Genomic DNA, 23,197 nt, shown 5'->3' on the forward strand with positions numbered 1-23,197 from the left:
CTGGACACAATTCTCTCTGAAGAATAGGAAGAACAAAAGTATATAAGATTAAAGGAAACATAATTAGAAAGAATTATGGAGAGCCAGCTCTAACATCAAATTTTTACAGCTTCATCAACACTGTTAACAGTTATTTTTTGAAGCTACCACCTTTTTTAAGTTAATTAACAAGTACACAGTAGTTATGAATTTCAGATGATCATAGATAATTGCACCAAACAATTCACCAAATACTGTTTATCTTCTACAGCCAACAAAATATGGGGAAAACAGAGCAAATGGTAAATGCCACTAACTTCACCTGTGTAACAATAGTAAAATATTCCAGTTCAGTGACAAATAAAGAAAAACTCACCTACATAACAATGGTCAAATTACAAAGAGCAATGACAATTAACCCTGAGTTTCTAAATTTGAGCAGATTCATATAACAGAGAAGTGTAATGTCACACCAATGATTCTTTATAAAACACAATTGTAATAGCTTTGAAATTTAGATGGGTTATTGCCATCTTTTACGAACAAAACATCTTCAGGTTCCATATTGACTTTTCTGAACATTTTGCAACTGATCCTCCTTTGTTTTTTTCTGTAATGGACTACTCATATGTGTTCATAGAGCAGCAGTTCTCAGACTTATTGCTTTCAAAACTCCTTATATGTAAAGATTACTCAGAACCCCAAAGAGCTTTTGTTCATATGAATATATCTAATGATATTTACCATATTTTAAGTACAAATTGAGAACTTTGGTATTTCTTACTAATTCACTTAAAGATAATAATAGACCTATTACATGCTACTATAAATAACATGTTAAATAAAAAAGCTATATTGCACAAAATAGAAAATAGTAAGAGCAATATTTTTTTTATATTTTTGCAAATCTCTTTAGCATCTGGTTTAATAGAAGACAGCTGCTTCAAATATCTGCTTCTGCAATCAGTCTGTTGTGATATCACATATCTGGAAAGCCTCTGGAAACCTCTACTGTACTCTCAAGAAAGTGAGAATTTATGGAACAAATAATTCCTCAACATTAATATGAAAATAGTTTTTATCTTCCATATCCCCTGAAAAAGTCTTGCGAACCCCTGAAGTCCCAGAACACACTTAGGAAACCACTCTTAGTAAAAGTTATGGGAAATGAAATTATTTCTAGGAAATCAAAATTAGTAAGGACAAAGTTGACAGATTCTGGGAATCATTACAGATCAAATGGAAAGTAAACTACACCTCTTTGTGAAATATCATGTGCTTTAAACCACACTAATATCAAATACAAAGAAAAAAAAGCTTAGCAAGATGGACCCAGGACCACCAAGTTATATTTAAGTCTTGTCTTCATTTCACCTTTAGAGTGAGTTTTCATGGGATTAAAGAAAAAGCATCCTTGTCCTTTAAGGCATATAACCTAACTCTCAGGCTCCTTTCAGCTTATTATAATCATATTTTCTTCTGTCCTTCCCTTTTTCTTTTTTTATTATTTTTTATTTATTCTAATTAGTTATACACGACAGTAGAATGCATTTTCACTCATTGTACACAAATGGAGCATAACTTCTCATTCCTCTAGCTGTACATACCAGGTGCTGAGTCATACCAGGAATGTAATCATATATGTATATAGGGTAATAATGTCTGTCCCATTCTACCATCCTTCCCATCCTTACCACCCCACCCTTCCCTTCACTCCCCTCTGCACAATCCAAAGTTCCTTCATTCTTCCCTACCCCACCCCAGTATGAATCAGCATCCACTTATCAGAGAAAACAGTTGACCTTTGGCTTTTTGGGATTGGCTTATTTCACTTAGCATGATAGTCTCCAGCTCCATCCATTTACCTGAAAATGCCATGATTTCATTCTTCTTTAAGGCTGAGTAATATTCCATTGTGCATATGTACCACATTTTCTTTTTCCATTCATCTGTTGAAGGGCATCTAGGTTGGTTCCATGGTTCAGCTATTGTCTCCTTCCTTTTTTCTGAAGTCCAAACACAAATGGTCACAAGGTATCATACATGGCAAGGAAGGTTCCAATAAAGGTAGATCATTTAGAGATTTTATTCAGTTCCAGGAAAAGTTACATAACTTGAACTTTTCTAGACCTGAAACCAAGATCCTGTCTTCTCAAAGAACACTACAAATGTCAATCAAAATACCTGACTCTATTGTAACATACACAATAATGCATGCTACTCTCCTACAGCCATAAGAAATAAGATTATTTCAAGACCCAGGCTGGAAGGCTGGGGAGATAGCTCAGTTGGTAGAGTGCTTGCCTTGCAAGCACAAGGCTGTGGGTTCAATCGCTAGCACTGCAAAAAATGAAAAAAAAAAAAAAAAGACCCAGGCTGGGGATATAGCTCAGTGATCAAGCACTTAACTAGCATTGTGTGTGGCCCTGGGTTCAATCCCCAGTACCAAAAAATATACAAAAACAAAACAAATCAAGACTCAATATTTAGTTGAGGATTTGTCTGAGAAAATGAAGAAACAGATATATGTGTGTTTCTTCTTTTACCCTTTTCTTATGCCTCCTCATACTATTCTATCAGGAGAAATGTGTATGCTAGAGATGGGCAGCAGATTAATTTCTAGGAATGTAAGAAAAGAAAAAACATCATTAATCCCAATTCTACTTATAAAAGAAAGTATTATTTGTTATTTAGGAAATATTTTATTTATGGATTGCTGACTATATACAAAAAAAATCAAATAAAAAATAGCTTAATTGGCCCAATCCAGGAACTACAGCTCTGTAAACAAAGCCATATTCTTGTTGGGGGAATGGCAGAGCAATTTCCAAAAAATTAAATTGAAATTTATGCTTATATATGTATCTTTCATCCTTTCTAACTAGAAGGAGAATACTGATTGGCTCTATCTTATAGCAGAATATGAATTATAACCAAATGTGGCTTATAAATACAAAAGCAACAAATTTTTTTTTTAATAAAAGGAGCCCCAGGGCTTTGCCTTTGGATAAGATATCACTGGGGACATTTTTTTCACATTCAGTAAAATATTCAAATAGCAAGTGTCAAGGTATTGTATATCCACCCAGTTGGTAAAATAAGTCAGTTAATTTGGCAGGTAAGTATTAAGTAATCATGCTGTCAGAATTGGGTGAGTATCAAAGGGAGAAAGACAAAGACTGAACAAAAGAAGAAAAATAAAATAAGTAGCAGATTATCAAATAAGTAAATAAAAATGAGAACTTCTCAATGCTCTATTGTATCCCTCATAAACCAGTTCAACCCTGCAGACTTCTCCTCCCACTTGGGAGTCAGGAAAGCAGAGTGGGTGTGAGGAAACTATGGTCTGACTGCTTGTGAACTGTGCTGTTGAGAGGTGTTTCAGAGAAGAAAGGCCTGGTCCCTTTAAGAATTAAAAGCTGGTCTCTGGCAAGCACAGAGTTGCAGAATGGCAAAGAAGCCTGGTTCTCCATACATTAGCTTTTCCCCTGAAGGAGGGAACTGAATTAGAAGCATAGCTGCCAGGAAAAGCCTGAATAGAGACCATTTAAGCAGATTTTTATTCAGGCCCAGGGAAACTCACATAACTTGGTCTTTTCTCACTTCTTAAAACAGAAAATGTATGTATAAGTGCATGAAACCTCTCCCACTCTGGGAGGCAAGGATGGAGCTTTATTCATGTATAAAACACCCATGCTTTGCATAGGGTTTGGCTCATAATAGGCCCTCAATACATGTTTGTGTTAATAAAAGATAACATAATATCTCTAGATGCTACTTTCTGTCACCCCTCCCTTTTTGTTGTTGCTCTGAAAAAAAAAAAAACACTGATTTCAGGTTTCTTCTGAGACTAAAGCCAAATTCCTTTTCATAAAAAAAAAAAACTAGAGAGTCAGAATAGAATTATACATCGGAACTGGATCGTTGAGACTAATATATGATTAAAATCCCTTATTTGATCCATAGGAAAACTGAGGCCCAAAGAAATTAATGGATTTGCCTAAGATGACCTAACATTTAATGGCAGAGTTGAGAATAACTCAGCCTTCTACCTTCCTGTGTAGCATCAAGTAGAGCTGAAGTAGTCAGCCTGGCTCCATGGATGGGATTTAAGAAGCCAAACACCCCCCAAAATGTATATGTAAAATCTATGTGCATCGTATTAGTCAGGGAGAGGGTCCAGAATTCTCACTTGATTTGTGTGTGTGTGTGTGTGTGTGTGTGTGTGTGTGTGTTTGGGGAGGTACTGGGTATCCAACTCAGAGCTTTGAACATACTAGGCAAGTGCTCTACCACTAAGCTATACCCAGCTCCTGTCACTTGATTTTTAAGGAGGTATATGACCTCTAAAACTGTTAAGAGCCACAGTATCAAGGGGGAGTCATTAGGGAGTGATAGGGTGCCATTTAATTCTATAGCTTCTATGCCATAAGAGGTTAAGATTGGAATTTTCAGGAACTGAAAAGTTCCTGAGACCTCAGCAGACAGAAATAGCAAGACAGATAGATGCATTTGCCTTTTTTTTATTTTGTTCTCTCCATGACTGGTCATTTGAATGACACCCACTCACATCGAGGGAAGATCTTTTTTTTTTTTTTTTGCCCATTTTTCAGTCCTGGGAATTGAACACAGGGCATTCTACCACAGAGCAACATCTCCAGTCATTTTTACTTTTTATTTTGAGACCGGACCTCCCTAGGTTGCTGAGGCTGGCCTCAATCTTACAATCCTGCCTCGGCCTCCCAAATTGCTAGGATTACAGACATGGGCCACTGCATCCAGCTTAAGAGCAGATCTTTCTCACTTACTCTACTCAGACTTACACACTAATCTCCTCTGGAATCACTCTCACAGACACATCCAAAAATAGTGTTTTACCAGGTTTCTAGGGATTCCATAAGCTTGTCAAGTTGACATCACAGAAACTGAACTATAAACCAGAATGCAAATGTGTCTCACATTGTCTATTGAATACAGAAGCCCAAGACTGGAACAGTGGTCTATCCCACAGCATCTCTCAATCCTTCCTGCACCCACCCTGTTAACCTGTTGTTCTAAAAACCTATAGTACACAGAGTTGTTGGAGGGGGGAAACATCAAGTGTATCAAAAAATCCTTTTGGCTAAAGGGATGACAGGGAAGAGATTGTAGCATTATGATTAAGAGTACAGACTTTAGCCCAGCATGGTGGCACACACCTATAATTCCAGTGACTTGGAAGGCTGAGGCAGGAGAATCACAAGTTCAAAGCCAGCCTCAACAACTTAGTGAGGCCCTAAGCAATTTAGCAAGACTCTGTCTAAATATTAAAATGGGGGTACTGGGGATGTGGTTCAGTTGTTAAGCATCCCTGGGTTCAATCCGTGGCACCAAAAATTTAAAAAAGCACAGACTTTGGAGTTAGACAGACCTGAGTCTCATCCCACATCTGAAATTTACCAGTTCAAGCAAGTCACTGAAACTGTCTCACCCTAGGTTTTCATATCCATGAAACAGGAGTTATAATACCAATAACCAATATATACTTCATAGAATTACCGTGAAGAGGAAATAAAGAATGTAAAGCACCTAGCATAGTCCCTGGCACATATTAAATGCTCAATTTGTAGTAGTTATTTTTTATTAATAGTAAGAATGCAGACTAAATAAATCCCAACAGTAAAGCTAATGTAATTTCATCATTTATTTTGCTCCAAACAATAGTCCCCAACCTGACCTTGAGGATTTTCAAGGATAACAACTGATGCATGAGGTAACTTAGGCTGTGAAAACATGCATGCACACATACACATGATGACACACACATACACATCGATGCAACTATTATGAAGAGCAATCTGGTAGAATTTAATCAGAGTATTCATTACCCTATGATGTAATAAGCCCACTTCTAGGAATATAACCCAGAGAAATTCACATAAAGCTCAAAAGGGGCACGTATAAGTAATGTTATTTGTTGTAAAGAAACTGGAAACAAAAAAAAAAAAAAAAGAAACTGGAAACAACCCAAGTAATGTATGGCAGAGGGATAATGGCAAAGTAAAATGTGACAGATTCACTCTGTAGCATATCTTGCAGCAGTTCAAAGCAACAAAGTAGCTGCACAAACAATAACATGGACAGATATTAAGGAAGTAGAAGATATTAAGTGGAAAAAAAAAGAAACAGTGGGTTCTTTGGAAAAACCATAAATATGAAATTATTTTTTGGTGGTGCTGGGAATCAAACCCATGGCTTCCCTCATGCTACACAAGCACTCACACTGAGCTATACCCCCCACTCCATTGATGTAAATATTTGGAACGTTCACAAAATATCCTTAGATATCTGGAAGGATACATGCAAATTTAACTATACATATTAAACCCATTAGAATCATTGCCAGTATGGGGGAAAAAAGAAGAATGAGTGGTGATAAAAGGGAAGGAAGGAATGAAAGAATCCAGGAAGGGACAGAGGAAAGGAGAGAGGGAAAGAGGGAAGGGAGAGCCTTCTGGGTTTTAATGTGTTTTGTACTGGGGAATATAACTCAACCTCCCCATGAAAGAAATAAACAAACAGCACCACCAGATGGTTGCCAATAACATTTTCTTGGTACAATAAACTTAGGGGCCATGTCAAAATTTCAATATTTGGAAACTACCAGAGTACATTCTCTTCTCAAATAACTGGACTACTCTGTTATTCACATTGCTTATTTGACTAAATACCCTTTTCACTTTTGTTGTAAAGATTCCAATTTAGAGAAATGGAAAGGGAACATAGAAAGCAAAGAGGAATAGAAGGGATTACTAATTTTAATATTAACCTATTAATCTTCACTGAACTGAAGTCAAACAGTGAGAGAGACAATATATACTGTGGTGCATATTTTAATACAAAACAGGCCAATTACCAATATTTGAATACTTGTATCATTATTTATTCATCATGGACATACAAAAAAATTCAGTAAAATACTCAAATAGCAAGTGTCAAGGTATTGTATATCCACCCAGTTGGTAAAATAAGTCAGTTAATTTGGCAGGTAAGTATTAAGTAATCATGCTGTCAAACTAGGGTACGTATCTAAGGGAGAAAGACAAAGACTGAACAAAGGAGGGGGAAAATAATAAAAAAGAAATAAGAAGGGGGCCAAAAATAGGCATAAGGAGAAAATAAATATAGTGTGACAGGTTCAACAGTGGGGATGGATGTCTTGATTCCATCACAGAGAGATTATCCTAGAAATAAGGATAGACACTTCAAAGTGATGCCAGTAGAGCTGAGCCTTGTGTTTTTTGTGGTCCACCAGATAGAGATTTTTCATAAAACTGAATTATGGATTAAAGTGGTCTTTCGATGCCAGCTTTATCCATCTTATTTATTGTGCTAGTTGCTATACAATTTGATGGGCAGCATAAATAACACAGATGCATACAAACACAAACCTGACTTATCTCCTGACTGCCAAGGCTAGGGGGTGGCAAACTTTTCCTGTAAAGGACCAGATAGTAAATATTTTCAGCTTTGTGGGCTAATAATAATACCATGGTTCATAGGAAGTTCCTTCTCTGCTTGACTAGCCATTATACTCTCAATGCATGCTTTCCTCGTTTTACTGTATTTTGTCCTTTGTCTTTATAAGAGGGAGGAGATCAATGTCAATCATAGATTTTAAAAAACTGGATTTCGATTATATAGCAAATATCTTCTATTCTAGGCATTTCCATTCATACAATGCCAATTCTCTCTCTGTCTTCAGCCAGCTTGTTTTTTATTGCTCAGACCCTCACTCCTATCACTTGACTTGTTAAAGATACCCTGTTTTAAGAGTAAGTTTTTGATTTTTAAGAGACCTAGTCCCCTGGGTATCAGAGGAGCAAGGAAATACTTTCTAAGGGGCCTCCATATGGCTTCAATGTCACTTTCACTTCCCCCTACAACCAACCCATCAGCAAATCCTGTTTGTTACATATTCCAAATATATCCAGATGTATCTCATTCCTCTATTATAACCACTCTGTTGCAAGTCACCCTTATTTCTTGCCTGGACAATTGAAAGAAACTTCAAATGGGTTTCAATTTCAGCCCTTGCCCCACCACACAGATGAACAGTTTTCACTCCATATATTCCTCACTTTTTAATCTCTTATTTCAAGAAAATTTAGTTTTAGTTATATTGCAAAAAGAGTACAAAAGTTGTCATATACCCTTCACCCAGATTCCCCTAGTGTTAATATCTTGCATAACCATAGTTTATCTAAGAAAAATATATAAAAATCTAAAATTATGTATACAAATTTAATAATAAATATGAACAATATAAATTTAGCTTTATATACAAAAAGATGAATACACACAGTCCCCAACTTATGATGTTTCAATTTAGGACTTTTCAACTTCAGTGGTGCAAAAGTAATATATATTCACTAGAAACCATACTTCAGATTTTGAAGTTTGATCTTTCCTGGGTTACCAATAAGCAGTTGATATTCTCTCAAGATATTGGCCAGTAGTGGCAGTGAGCTGCAACTCCCAGTCAACCACACAATCATTACAATAAACAACCAATTCTCTAAGGTGTACTGTGTTGCTAAGATAGGATTTTCAGATGGTGTATCAAATGCATTTCAACTTATGATATTTTCAACTTACAATGGGTTTATAGAGATGAAACCTTATCCTAAATCAAGGAACATTTGTATATTGATAGGATACTGTTAACTACATTATAGATTTTGAATTTCACCAGTTCATCCACTAATGAACTGGCATAGGACATGTTTCTGATATAGGATCTAATTCAGGATACCATGTTTCTCCCCACTCCCCACAGTATTTTTTTATTTTTTTATTTTTACAGACTTCATTTGATTCATTGTACACAAATGGGGTACATCATTTCATTTCTATGGCTGTGCATGATGTAGATTCATACCATTCATGTAATCATATATGCACATAGGGTAATGATGGCTGTCTCATTCCACCATTTTTCATACCCCTGTCCCCCCATTTCCTGCTATGTAATCTAAAGTTCCTCCATTCTGTATTTTTATTGGTGCATGATAATTGTACATATTTGTACATGCACACAATAAGGATACCATGTTTCATTTATTCATCATATCTCCTTGGTTTCTGCCACTCTAAAACAGTTTTTAGTCCACTTGCCTTTCATGTCCTTGACACATCGAAGAGTACTAGTCAGGGATTTTGTTGGATGTTCCTCAAGTTGGTTTTTCCTAATGTTTTTTAATGATCAGATTGAAAAAAGGCAATCTGGGCAAGAAGAACAATTAGGTGATGTGTTCTTCACAGTAAATCATATCAGATGTAAATGATGTTAATATGTCTTATTGGTAATGTCAACTTTAATCATGGTCTGCCAGGTTTTGCCACTCTCAAGATATCATTTTCCAGGGCTCATTGCAAGGGTACCTGGAGCGAACTTGCATCAAAGCAGCAGCCACAGTTGCTGTAGCTCTCTCTGCAGTTCCACAGTGTTTTTCTCGGCCAAAAATGCACTAAATCATCTCCAAGTTCGAAGCATTCAGCAAACAATGGCAAGACAGAACTAACAGAAACGGGTAACTGATTTCCATGACAAATATGATAATGCTATATTAGCTAGTAGTGTCACTTTCTGTATTGCTGTATAGACATATACAGCAACACAAATTGGAATAGAATGGAACCTGTTCCCTGTTGGCAGAGGCACCCCAAAGGAATGGAGAGCTCAGTAACCATATCAACTGAAGTTATACTGAATTTCAAAACCAACTCAAGAAATGATGCCAAGTAAAAGCACTGTGTACCTACTAAATATGACAAATCGTAGAAATAAAGTGCCCTTGAAACTTAAAAAAAAAAAAGGATATCATTTTCCATAGTGGCACATGCCTATTATCCCAGCGGCTTGGGAGGCTGAAGCCAGAGGATAGCAAGTTTAAAGCCAGTCTCAGCAACTTAGCAAGGTCATAAGCAACTCAGTGAGATCCTATCTCTAAATAAAATACAAAAAGAACTGGGGATGTGGCTCAGTGGTTAAGTGTCCCTGAGTTCAATCCCCGTACAAAAATATACCATTTTCCCCCTTTTTAATCAACATATGTCTTATGGGGAGATGCTTTTATAGTATGCAAATATCCTGTTTCTTACCATGCTTTATCCACTGATTTTTAGCAATCCATCAATGATCCTTGCCTGTAAGAATTATTACTGTGATGTTTGCCCCTTACTGATTATCTATCTCCTTTATTCCTTTCACATTTGTTAACTGGAATTTTAATATAAGGAGAAGCCATCTCTTCTCTCTCACTTATTAATTAATATCACTATGGATTCATGGATATTTATTTTATTCTATAGACTACAATCCACTACTATCATTATTTACTTGTTTGCCCAATATGTCTCATACTTGGCCATTTGGAGCTCCTTCACAATGGATCTTGTGCCCTTTCTACATACTCCTATCATTTTGTGAGCACTTTATTATTTTCTGAAACTGTAATATGTTCCAGGCTAATCTTATATTTTCTTGTCCTAGCTCTGAATCAACCATATCTCCAAGGAAGTCTGATTATTTTTCATTGAATAATGATATGTAGATAGTGTTCATTGGTACTGGAGTGTCATTGGGTCTAGGCTTTCTCAATGGACAGAGTTAAGTAATATGTGAACATATACTATTCCATATATACACATATACCTATAATTATTTCTGTATCTACATTAAGAAACATGAGATCATATTGATCCTCCAATTCCAATTCAACCCTGCAGGGTGCATTTTAGACTTCCCCTTTTCCTTACATATAAAACTGACAAGAAGAACCTGACTCTCATTATCTACAATATGTTGCCATATTTATTCAGATCCAACATACACATAAAGTAGTTTCAAATTGTTAACACATTTCCCTGTGAAAAGCAAATTTACTAACTATAGTACAGTGTTTTGTACAGTTGTTTATTTATTTTTGACTTTATAATGTTGAAACAAATGTTTTTCAAAGTCACCAGTTTATTTAGTTCCTGTCTTACCCATCATTATAATGTGATTATTATTAATTTGCAATATGGTCGATTCCTTTGTTATTACTGTTTGTGTTCTGTTTTGGGTTCCCCTCATATACCAGTTTATTTTAATTATGTACTTTGTGGAAGGGGGTCATGAGTAACATTACCATGATTCTAAGAAACACAGCCATATTTACAGAAATGTAATTTTCATTTCTGAATGGTCCTTTAAAAGTGTAAATGAAATCATGTCATATCTATAATATAATTCCCCCACACAAAGCCTTCCCATATCACTCATAAATGTTAAATCTTTACTATGTCATACAGATGCTACATGGTCCACCTTCTGCAACACACACTCATACACATACACACACATACACACACACACACACACACACATACACACACACCTTTCTATGGTTTTTTCATATCTCTCCTCCCCTTCTCACATATGCTCCAGCTATACTGGACTTCTTGGAATTCCTTGAACCCACTCTACTTTGGGGTCCTTGCTCTAGCTATTCCCTGTATTGGAAACACTCTTCCACAGATATCTACATGGCTTTGTTTCTTTCACCTTTCAACTATGTTCAAATGTTAACTTAACATAACAGGTCTTTTCTGACCTTCTAATAGAGAATATCAACCATCACACCCCATTATTATCATGGTTACTGTTCTTTATTTTTCATCATAACACTTAGTATCATACATAAAGCACGAGCCTCATAACATCAGAAATTTTAATTCCTAACTATGCCTAGAATAGTGCCTTGAAACATAAGTTCTCATTAAATATTTTGTTGCATGAATGAGTAAATACTTTATCTTCCAAGGGTCTACCCTGAACTATCTCTGTGATGGGGGCTCAAACCCATGATCTGGATACTTTTTCTCTGTACCTTTTGATACTCTTTAAACCATCTCTAACTGGTGGGCTAATTGATGTATTCCCACATTTGCACCCACACAACAGACAAGGGTGAGGGAGAAGTGCGCATGCACACACACACACACACACACAAACACACATCTTTGCTTCCAAACCCACATTTCTCAATGAGGATCCAGAACACACTGAATACAAATAATAATTTAAAATGTACTTTAAAAAGAAAGGACATCAGCAAGATGGTGGAATAAGAAATTCATAACTTTCCCTGCTACTATGAACACACCAAGTATACGTGGATCAGTTCCCTCTGAGAGAAAATCAGAAACTAACTTAGAGACTTCTATACTCTAGGCAACTGAGAAAATATTCACATCAAAACAGATAGGAAAGCTAAGACACACTCATGCACAAATGCCACCCCAGACATGGCATCTTAAAATTTGGAAGGACTATCCAACTCCCAGCTTCTCCCTGAGGAACAAAGGATTTGGACCACATACAGTATCCCAACTTTTATGATTCCTCCTGTAGCCTTTGGCTTTGAAACCAAACCCTGGGAGCATAAGGTACTTGGCATTCACAAACTTCCCTGGACCACAGAGAATAGAGGTGGTTTTGAAAGTGTACACAAGCACTCACACCAGCTGTGGCCTGCAGGATCAATTCAGGAGAAACCCACTCTACCTTTGGGGTCCTTGCTCTAGCTATTCCCCCAGCTAAAACCCCTGGTTCCCATTTTCTCCTAGAAAGGGGTTCATCTGCGCTTTCCCAGCTGCTTCCTAAGGGTCAGGCTTCTGGCTAGCATACATCTGGGGTCTAATGCAGTAAATACACAATTGAACCCTGGAAACTTAAAGGGAATTATGAGCACTTCTTTTGCCTTCTCTTTTGCCTCACTCCAGCAATAAATCCAGGTCTGGAGATATTCCCTGGAAGAAGTCTGGGAACTCACAGAGCACCCCAACTTTTGTAGCTTCTTTGGTTCTGAGTGCCTATAAAGCACTTAGCTCTGAGAGTTGCCAAGGGTCTTCATTCCCAAGTCTTCACAGACCATAGAGAACAAAAAGGTGACTTTTGTTTTATTTTTAATTTTTTACAGTGCTGGGGATTAGTGTTGCACAGGTTAAGGAAGTGCTCTATCACTGAGCTATAGCTCCAACTCCCAAAAAGGTGGTTTTTGAACAGGTGCACTTCCAATAACCATCCCCCAAGGTCTAGAGAGTGCGATCTGAATGAGAGTACAGGTATTTGCCATAGATCCTCTCCACAGCTTAGTTCAGAGCAAGTACAAGATAAATTTCAGTCTGCAGTTTCTTCCTAAGAATAGAAGAGCTGAAATGTCTATATAACACCCAACATTTCTATCTGCATCTTGAGAGACTCAACTGTCTCAGGGCACTAACAGGACTTGACACATGCTAATCTTGGAACCACTTAGAATGAAGACAGCAGATTGGACAAGCACAAAGACTTGAGAGACATTTAGAATCTCTGGTGTAGCTTATCGGTAGGTCCATCAACTATATAAGATCAGTCTAACAAGACTGAGAAAGGTGGTTGTCATGTCTAATGCACAGAAACCAACACTGAGAGTCAAGGTAAATGAAGAAACAGGAAAATACATTCGAAATAAAAGAAAAGATATATCCCCAGAAACTGACCCTAATAAAATGGAGATGTGTGATTTACCTGTCTGAATTAAAAAGAATGGTCCATCGACAGATAAATTGAAAAAAAGAATGTGGCATGTATACAATGGAATAGTATTCAGCCATAAAAAGTGAAATCCTGTCATTTGCAGCAAAATGGATGGAACTGAAGGACATCGTGTTAAGTGAAATAAGCCAAAAACAAAAAACAAATACCATATGTTCTCACTCATTTGTGAAAGCTGAAAAAAAAATCATTTTTATAGAAAAGAGAGTGGCCACTAGAGGCTGAGAAGGAGAGTGAGAAGGGAGCTGGAGAGAGGTTAGATAACAGGTGCCAAGATAAAGTTAGATATGTAACCCAGTAGGATAACTATTGTCTACAAGAGTATGCAATATATTCAAAATAACTAAAAGAGTCTAAGTTTCCCAGCACATAAAATGATAAATGTTTGCGATGGAAATTTCAATTACCCTGATTTGATCATCACACATCATATTCATGTGTTGAATCATCATGTCCCATTTCCCACACACACAAACACACACATCAGAATATTATTCAGCCTTAAAAAGGAGATATTGTCATTTGTAACATCACGAGTGAACCTGAAAGATATTATGGTAAGTGAAGTAAGCCAAACATCAAAAGAAAAATATTGCAGGACTTAACTGATATGTGGCATCTTAAAAATAAGTCAAATACATATAAACAAAAGAAAATAGTGGTTAGTAGTATGGGAAAGAGGAGGAAATGGGGAGATGTAAGTTAAAGGATACAAATTTGCAGTTAGGCAGGATGAATAAGTCTATAATGCACAACAGAAGGTACATTGTGATAGTGTATATTGACGATTTGCTAAGACATATTTTAGGTGCTCTTACTATTAAAAGAGTTAATTATGGGAAGTAATGGATATATTAATTTGCTGACCTGTAGTAATCATTTCACTTTGCATGTATATATACAAAATACCATGTTGTAAAGCTTAAATATATACAATCAAAATAAGTTTTAGAAAATTCTCATAAGTAAAGGTACAATGTGACATATTTGTTAAAGCAGAAAAGTCTCCATACATTTTATCTTAAAACCACATCAACTAGGATTTGATCAAAAATTAAGTTGTACAAGAATAGGACATACACCTGATTCATACTATTTTAGACTGGACTTCAACATATCAAAGTTGGAAAACCATGTGCTTGGTACTTTGTTTCTAATGCTCCTTCATTTGAAGGTTTTCACAGGCTTTCTGGTTACAATCAAGGCAAGAAAAGAAAAATATTGTTTTAGCCAGCATTCTTGCTACTGCAACTAAAAGATCTGACCAGAACAATTTTGGGGGAGGAAAAGTGTATTTGGGGGCTCATGGTTTCAGAGGTCTCATTCCATACACAACCAACTTCATAACTCAGGGTTCAAGGTGAGGCTGAACATCATGGCAGAAGAGTGTGGCAGAGGGAAGTGGTGGCTCACATGATAATCAGAAAGCAGATAGAGACAGACTTCACTCACCAGATACAAATACATACCCCAAAGCCATGCCACACCCCCAATACCCACTTCCTCCAGCCACACCCCACCTGCCTTCATTTACCAGTCAATTAATCCCATAAGGTGATTCATTCACTGATTGGGTTAAGGCGCTCACAACCCAATCATTTCTCCTCTGAACCTTCTTGCATTGTCTCACACATGAGCTTTTGGGGGACACCTCACATCCAAACCATAACATGTATCCTGGCTCCTACTCTATACCTTTGGAGAACTGTTTCTCTGCATTTCTTATATTTCTGTCCCAAGCAGCAGAGTTTAAATTGTCCACAGTAGTCTGATGCATAGGTAGGCCCCAGTGAGTCACTCTTGGTTGTATTCAAACTCTTGTGTAGTTCTCTTATCTTAAAAATAAATCTCAGTTGGTCCCATAACTTCTTGCAACTAATGGGATGCAATAGAAATGATGCCATGCCAGTTCCAGTTCTAAGCCCTAAGAAGGCCTGACAGCTCCCATTTGTGTGTGCTTGTGAGCCCAAATCCACCATGCGAAAATCCACTAACCCTGATGGAAAGACATTTGGAGAGACTACACAGGAAGGAGAGAACCTGAGGCTACATGAAGTAAGAGAGAGAAACCTAGTCATCCCAGATTCCCAGTAAGCCCAGTCCCATCCAACTCATCAGATGAAAGAAACTGCATGAGTGAACAATGGAAAGCCAACAGAAGAACCACCTAACTGAGCTCGGCCTAGATTACAAAATCCTGAACAACATCAACAACAACAAAAAAATGACTGTTGTGTAAAGGCACAATGTTTGAGAACAGTCATTATATAGCAATTAGTAAACAAGACAGTGTTTTAAATCAGTCCCTGTCATGCACTGGAACCTTGAAAAATTGCTTACTACATTAGGGAATCTCAGCTACCCTGGAAAAGGGAGGAAAAACAGAACTTTGAGTTCAGCAAATATAGTGATAATAGAGTGGCATCCAAACTCCACAACCAGGAGATTTAGAAGAAGAGAAAACAGTGAGAACTCAAGGGGACAAAAAAGCCTCCCCCATTCTTCTAAATATATTTTCCCATGGACTAACAACTGGTATTCCACCCATTTGAGTTCCTTTGCCTTGTCCATCTGATACTTATTGAGGCTTTGCCAGTACTAGGTGCACAAAGACACAATCCTGGACTTCAATTCTGATTGAAATACAAGCATGGTGACTCCTTACACTGTGTTTTGTCATTTTTACAAGAGAAGTGAGAGCCTGTGGACAAGCATAGTCAGAGAGAAGGAAAGAGAGACTTTGAATACTCAGGATTTTTGTTCAGAAGAACCTAGAGCCAGCCTCACCAAGCAGTGGAGGGCATGTAACTATCACATTTCCTTGTTTTGCCAAGAGCTGTTCCAACAACCATTATAAAAAAATTAGTTCCTAATTGGATAAGCCCTTGTATATTTCAACCTATCTTGGGTGAAATAAATGAAAAGCAAATAAATTTGTATAGAATGTTGAAAAAAGTTGAAGGAGCTACTTTTTTGTTCCTCTTTTCACAATGACTTTGCAATGGTCTCTTCTTGAGAAAATCATCTCAAGATCCTCTTTCTCCTGAAACCAAGGTTTTCACTGGAGAATGTCATATGAAGCTACAGCAGTAATAATAACAACAGGATGATGCTAATAATCACAATGATAAATTTGCATTGAGCATCTACTATATGCCATGCACATTGTTGTTAATGCCTAACTTGAAGTTTTTAGAGATGGTAGGAGACTGGCAGGGTTTCATGAGGAGAACACCAAGGGTTATTAAAGAAAACTCAGGTGCACTGAGTGCCTCAAAGAAAAGGCAGCAACCTTAAGAGCATCATCTGAGTCACACTTCTGCCTGTGAGATGGTCAGATGTGCTTTGCATTTGTTAGCTCCGTAACATAATAACAATGTCAATATATCAATAACAACAATAATTGCTGCCATTTCTTGAACACCCACTTACTCAAAAGCCAGGAAAATGGCCTCATTTGTTTCTAACAACAATCTTGAAAAGGTGCTACAATGCTCCACATTTTACAAATGAAGAAACTCAGGCTCAATGAGGTCCTGGGACTAGTAAATAAAGGCATTGATATTCGGGCCCAACTGGCTTACACCTTGTCCCTTGATTAAACTACGCCTTTCTATCCATCAACTATCCTAAAATGAGTGCTATTTAATAGAAGAATCTAAATAAGGGACTCTTAATTTGGGCCATAACTTCAGGGACTCATAGAACCCCTGAAATTTAATGTCTGAAGCATGTATATATAGGCATTTGAGGAGGGGTGTGTGTCTCTTTTATTAGTCTTAAAGGAGTCCTTGATTCCAAGTAAGGCTAAAACCCTAATTAGAAGGAAAGCTATACTAGAAAATATAATACCCCAGTTTAAACTGAGTGTTAACAGATCAAGGCAGGAAATGTCCCCATACATATAATGTTGGCTGTTCATCTGCACCTGCCTCACTGCATCCAGAAAGAGCCCATTTCTTTATCCACATAATGACCTCATACAAAGCACTGCTGAGTTTTCTGAGAGGGGAGTTAAACTTGCTTTGCAGCAGTTACCCGGCAAGCTGTGCTGTGCCTTGCCCAGCAGAAAATCCAGGATGAACCCACAGACTTGGTGCATAGCATTGTGGAAGCTGCCTGTTTAAAAACAGAAGTGCAAATTGATGGCTGCTGTATGATTCTTGTAGGCTCATTTTTCTACCAACGGGGATTGAATTCTGATTCTGGTCCAAATAGAAATTAGGTCACTTATTCCATTTCTGAAAACCTGGCAGGAATATCTTTTTTTAAACACATTCATTAGGCAAACTGAATATTTTCCAAATAGGAATTCAAGGGAGATTTCCAAATCTCATGCAAGCCCACGGCTTGATCTTGCTTTTCAATCTCGTAGTAGAATGATCCATTGGTCACTTGCTGTCACCGTTCTCTCCTGCCCACAGTAACTGCTCACACTGTGGAAAGAATTCAAGTTCTGATTGAAAAAGTCATCTAAGTAGAAAAGCAAAATTCTAGTCCTTTCTCTGGGGGAAAATAAAAGGTTGGTGGAAAGACCTGTGTCTTTATTTTGGCACAAGCAAGAGAGGGCCAAATCTCCTCACCAAACACCAGCTAAGCTCTTTTCTGCCTCCTGTCTGCTGAAAAGCTCCTGAGCATTTGAGATACAGGTATTATCCACAGGATGACTTGGCAAGCACTGCTCCCCACTGATCATTATGTCATCCTCTTACATGGTAGACATGTTCCTTCCAATGTATTGCCTTTGAGCCAGTGCGTTCACAGTGTGGGTAGAAGGGAGCTCACACCCTTTCCCAGGACTGAAATCTCAAATCTTATCTAAGGTGACACATAGAAAACCGCTATGCCCTCTTCCAGATTTTTCCACTTGTCTGAATGTTTAACCTCTTCTCACAGATCTAGCATAGCAGTGATAAGTATAAGGGATTACTAAGTCCATGCTGATTAGCTAAGATAGTACAATATATTAATTATTTCAAGCTATTCATTCTATGCTCAAGCTATGCTAATTTTAGTGCTCTTAAATATGCTTTAAATATTAAAATGCTTATAAAATTCCCCCACCTCACTTCAGACTATATAAACTGTGAAGAAAAGGTAAAAATCACACTCCATTAACACCACAACCCTTCTCTAGCAGAGGCCTTCTATGGTAGTTTGGATTATTATTCCCAACTCTCTCTTCCCTTCCTGTAATAGGATTATAAATACAAAGGCTTTGCCATTTCATTTGGCAATAGAGATTTAAAGTAAATATCTCCACCCAAATGACTCTAAACCTAGTGTTGTGACTTGTTTTAACCAACAGGTAAATAGAAGTGACAGTGTATCTGTTAGGAACAGAGGTTTTAAGAGGCATAGCAAGTTTCTACCAGCAACTACTGTGCTTCTATCATTTGCCATGCAAAAAGCAGGTCCCAGATGGCTGCTATTATTTAGCATAAGGCCGATGGACAAGGAGCAAGCATGAAAAAGACCCAAAGCCAGAATCTGAGTCCAAATGAACCTAGCAAAGCAAAGCCAACCAGAAGGTCCATAAACAATGGAAAAAGGAACATTTTTGTTAAGTACTAAAATATTGGGATCACTTGTTACCACAGCTAAAGATGACTAATACAGTGGGAGGGGTGGGGGGAAGGAAAAAAATAACAGAATGAATCAAACACCATTACCCTATGTAAATGTATGATTACACAAATGGTATGCCTCTACTTCATGTACAACCAGAGAAACAACATGTATCCCATTTGTTTATAATAGATGACTAATACATCCTCCAAAGCAACAAGTTATTCTGTACTTTACAAACCACAGGAACTTCATAAAGGCACAGAACACTTGTCCATTTCTGCTCCTAACATACAAACAACCAAAAAGAGATACACCTCATCAAAATATGCAATACCACATCAGTCCATTTGAAAATAGCATTCTGTTTCATCCTCCTGCATAACTATAGGAGAAGTAGTTCTGGCAATTATTTCAGAATCTTCAGTTTAAGTTTTTCTCCTTTAAAACTCTACAGAAAAGAAAACTGACAACAGTTTTATTTTGTGAAGGCTTTTGACACACTCTATTGTTTGGGATGGTTCACAATCCCCAACACTGAGGCTATCGGTCTTTTATTTGCTTCCCACCATACGTGAGAAATATTTGTAGCTGTTATAGTCGGTCTTGAAATAAGTATACAGTGTAAGGATACTATATGTTACCCATTGATCAAAATGAGACAAACAAATGAATAAAAAGCAAGAAATGACTGAAGCTCCCATAAGACAGTTGATCTGATGACACTAGGAACAAGGCAGAGAGTACCCTGTCTTGACAATGATTTTTCAGAGACTTCTTAATCCAACTGTTCTTCAGAATATTAAGCTGTCAACATGTTTCTCAATCTGAATTTCCCCCCCTTTTCCCCTATTTTGTTTCTCTATTTCTTTTATACAAGATTGAATAATATTGAGCTGCTTTCACCCTAAGAAGCTGTGAATTGCTGGGTTCTGTTTAGTTCCTGATATAATTGGAAACAATTGAATTTGAATAGCAATTTGATTTTCACATCTTTTATTTATTAACGTTCTTCAAAATATAGAAAGTAAAAAGGTAAAAACAGTTTTACATAATATAGAGAATGTCAAGAACAGAAAAAAATGAGGACAAAGAAAAAATAGAAATGGAATGAAAATATGGGTTTAGTTCTATCTAGAGAGTTTCGGTTTTTACATCTGTTTGTGACTAATATATATGTCTCATATAAAGTGATACTAATCCATGAACATTATTTGTATAGGGTTTATGCATTTAATAAATAGACCTAGGAATTATGTAACCAATGTTCTGAAAGAAGTACAATGTTTGCTCTGGTATCTACTTAAAATATAAGGATAACACCAGTCATGGTGGCACATACCTGTAATCCCAGCAAATCAGGAGGCTGTGACAGAAGGATTTCAAGGTCAAGTTCAGCCTCAGCAACTTAGCAAGACACTATCTCAAAAATAAAAAATGTAAAGGGCTGGAGATGTGGTTTAGTGATAGAGCACCTGTGGGTTCAATTCTTAGTACCAAAACAGTAAGGATGACAAAGGAGTAGATATTATGACTTGCAAAAGTACCATATATAAATGGCTGGATATCAGCATATATATCACATTTTCTCTCTTCCTATCACACATGGGTATGTTGAGTTTTTATGAGTACACTTTTGCATACATATCATACTTCAATAAAAAGTGCTTTTTATAAATAAAACTAGAAAGTCAGGGGTTATAATAAATGCATTTATAAACCAGCTATACAGTGGTCAAAAACAAGGAGAGAATTACCCATTCCCCCCCAAAAAAACCCCAGAAAGTTTAATAATCCACTATCTAGAAAAAAAGTTTAATAATGTACTATCTATAAAAAAATCCTTCCTATATCACACAGTTCCCTCTTGAGTACAAAGGATAGGTACACTGGTGTGTATTATCCAAGGCACATGTGTTATTTGCCAACTCCTACCAGGTTTGAAAACCTTAAAGTGGCTCTTTCCTCCTGGGCAGGATATCTGCAATCCTGGTTATTCTTCTTGGTGGTTCAGGGATCAGGGTCTTATGTTAAAGTGCAAGTGTTCAAGTCACAGTTCCACTGATACATAGCTGTGAAACCTTGGGCAGGTATTTAACTCGTTCTCATTTTAAAATCTTTTATAAAATGAGAATACTAATAGTACCTACAGTTCAGGCAATTATTACAAAGAATTTTGTGCCTGGAAGCTAGGATGTGCTCAATACATGTTAATTATCATCATAAATTCTATGATAATGGTTCAATATATAAGACATGAATAACTGAGAAAAGAAAAAACATCTATTTCTGCCCAAACTGCCTTTTCCATAAAAATAGAAACTAAATTACCAAAGTGTTCATAGAAGTGTACTGTTTGCAACTCACTTTAAAATGCAATCCCCCACAAAATTAGCTGAATCAGTGGATGGATGGCAGGACCAATAGATAGACAGGTATGTGATAGACTAAATGTTTTAAAATGATCATTGTATAATCTAGGTGACAGGTATGTGGGTGTTCATAGGACAATTTTTCAATTTTCTGTATATAAATGTTGGAAGAACAAAAAAATCAGAAAAAAGTAATGGCATAAATATTTAAATTCTGTATAATTACTAAGTATAAGGAGAGACCCTGTGCTGTACAACTTCAAGTTAATTATAAATACCTAATTATGGATTTGTTTTTGTCTTTCTAGACTTTTCAGTTTTTCTTCGTAATTTCAGGAAAAACTTTGCTTTCATGCTATATTCTTCTATCTTGTTAGATGTTCCAATGAATGCTTCTTTCTCATTTTGTTTTTAAGCAGATTTTGTGTTCAAAGCCTTCTTCTACAAAGTTATAAGAGCCATGAGGCCCACCCTGGCTTGTTTTACCCCAAAGAAAATAAGAGAAGGAATGTAGGGACCCTTATCTCTTAATAGTCCAATGGTTATGATCCAATTATCCCAGAGAGCTAAGTTATTTTTATTTTATCCATCCCTTAAATTAGGCAAATTCTAAGGCTATTTAATTGCAAGAGTGCATTAATTCTCCATAGAGAAATGAGGTTTTCTTTGTTCAAAATTCTACTCATTGTTTGTTATCCCTTTTTATCAAGAGCTTCTTGTTTGGCCCATTAGTGTCTAGACCAACAAAAGAGGGGAAAAAAACCTCTGGCAGACACAGTTGGTTTGCCTGCCCCACAGACCTCCCCCCACCTTTTTTGCCTATGGGCTCATAAAACTATATACAGGCCAAAAATTTAAATGGAGGCATAGTAGAAATTAGGGGGGTTGTACTTGAATCCCCATTTCTCCTAGATGCTGTGGTAGTTGTAAAATATGTCCACAAATTCTTTGACTGTCCTCCCATCAAGAGATAGGATTGAGGTGCTGGACAAAAAAAAAAAAAAAAAAAAGAAGAGGAAGAAGAAGAAGCAGCTAAGAAAGTGAGTCTCTGATTTTTCCAACATCTTTAATAAGAAATCTACAATGGAAAAAAGTTTGGGAATGGCTCGTAGGTAGTCAACCAGAACAGTTTGCCACAAATATCTTCATAATAAATACAAAATTAAATAACTATCTTATTGGTAGAGGGATAGGGGAAAATAGATTTATTTTGCTGATTGCCTACCAGATGGTCATTTGGAGGACTAGTAATTTACCAACACATGAAAACAATTTTTCAGTCATTGAAACAAAATTATTTTGGTACAGATTTTTATTGATGTTTTGATACAATGCCGTTCCTGTTATTCTTTTTTTGTGTGTGTGTTTGTCTTTATTTCTTTTAACTGAGGTGCTGCATACATACAATATAGAATGTGCTCTGATTTCCAGTGTGCAGCTCAATACACAGTGATATGTATACATCTGGGCCATCACCACCAAGCCAAATCTGGATATTTCTAGTACCCAGAAAGCTTTTTCATGCCCTCTCAGTCAATACTCACCCTCAGAGATAACTACTATTCTGACTTCTACCACCATTTGATAGTTTGACCTATTATTAATATTTAATAATGAACCATACAATCGGTACGTTTTTACAACTGACTTCTTC

General features: G+C 36.8%; 1 pseudogene; it reads left to right on the forward strand.

Moving 5' to 3' along the window:
* The first annotated feature begins 9,341 nt into the window (after positions 1-9,341).
* Positions 9,342-9,707, forward strand: LOC124972275 (cytochrome c oxidase subunit 7B, mitochondrial-like; annotated as a pseudogene).
* Positions 9,708-23,197: the final 13,490 nt, after the last annotated feature.

This window comes from Sciurus carolinensis, chromosome X, assembly GCF_902686445.1.
Source record: "Sciurus carolinensis chromosome X, mSciCar1.2, whole genome shotgun sequence".
NCBI classification, from domain to species: Eukaryota; Metazoa; Chordata; class Mammalia; order Rodentia; family Sciuridae; genus Sciurus; species Sciurus carolinensis.